This window comes from Brassica oleracea, chromosome C9 (genome assembly GCF_000695525.1).
Source record: "Brassica oleracea var. oleracea cultivar TO1000 chromosome C9, BOL, whole genome shotgun sequence".
In the NCBI taxonomy this organism is placed as follows: Eukaryota; Viridiplantae; Streptophyta; class Magnoliopsida; order Brassicales; family Brassicaceae; genus Brassica; species Brassica oleracea.
The window spans coordinates 36,286,005-36,286,940 of NC_027756.1; the positions used below are offsets into that span (position 1 = coordinate 36,286,005).

General features: G+C 42.5%; 1 long non-coding RNA gene across 1 annotated transcript; it reads left to right on the forward strand.

Moving 5' to 3' along the window:
- The first annotated feature begins 435 nt into the window (after nt 1-435).
- On the forward strand, nt 436-936 carry LOC106317793. The gene is made up of 3 exons (XR_001265235.1): nt 436-493; nt 673-761; nt 844-936. It is a non-coding gene; the product is annotated as an uncharacterized LOC106317793 (long non-coding RNA).

Consider the following 936-nt stretch of genomic DNA (forward strand, 5'->3'; position numbering starts at 1 on the left):
CCTCCGACGACTTTCCGACGAAATTCCGACGGATGTAAAGCAGTCCGTCGGAATTCCGTCGGTATTGTCCAATCTCAAACGGCTATACAACGGTCATATATATTTGTCGGCAACGGTCACATGGTTCGTCGGAAATTCGTCGGAAAATTCCGACGGAATTCCGACGACTTTACTGTTAATCGGAATGTCGTCGGAAATTCGTCGGAATATACCGACGAACTTCCGACGACTACAACGGTTACATTTTTTATCGGAATGTCGTCGAAAAGTCGTTGAAAAATTCCGACGACCCTTGTTTCGTCGGAATTCCGTCGGAAATGGCCGACGGAATTCCGACGACTTCAATTTTTTGGATTTGGTCGGTAATCCGTCACAAATGTCCGACGACATTGATGTCCGTCGGAACCTCCGTCGGAATTCGGCGTGTTTTCTTGTAGTGTTTAGCATGCTAAGAAGTGTCAACAAGTCGTACAAGAGAAAGATTCTTCATGAGGTAATCACGAGATCTATATCTCTTTGCTGAATTAATAATTATGTTACTTGAAATCTCCTTCCTGGTATCTTTAAGTTCTTGAATTTAGTGAACTGATCTCTTGATTGCGACTAGGTGGACTGCCTTGGTCTTGAAGGTTTGATTGAGGGACTAAATATTTGTTTTTAATGAACTGACAGCCAGTGCATATGGAGTTTCTAAGCATAGAAATTGACTTTGGGAATGGGCTATAGCGTCTGGTGTCTAACCATCAGTGAGATATCATCATGTATGAGTATGAAAACTTCTTCCTCTTTGGTTCTCTTATATAGCCCCATCATAATAGTTTAACTGTTTGGTGATTTATTTAGAAATGGAAGATTTCATGTGTCCGGTGGGTCACTTGGTGGTGGACGCATGGTTGAAGACTCAATCTGCAGTGTCACAGGTTAGCAAACAACGAG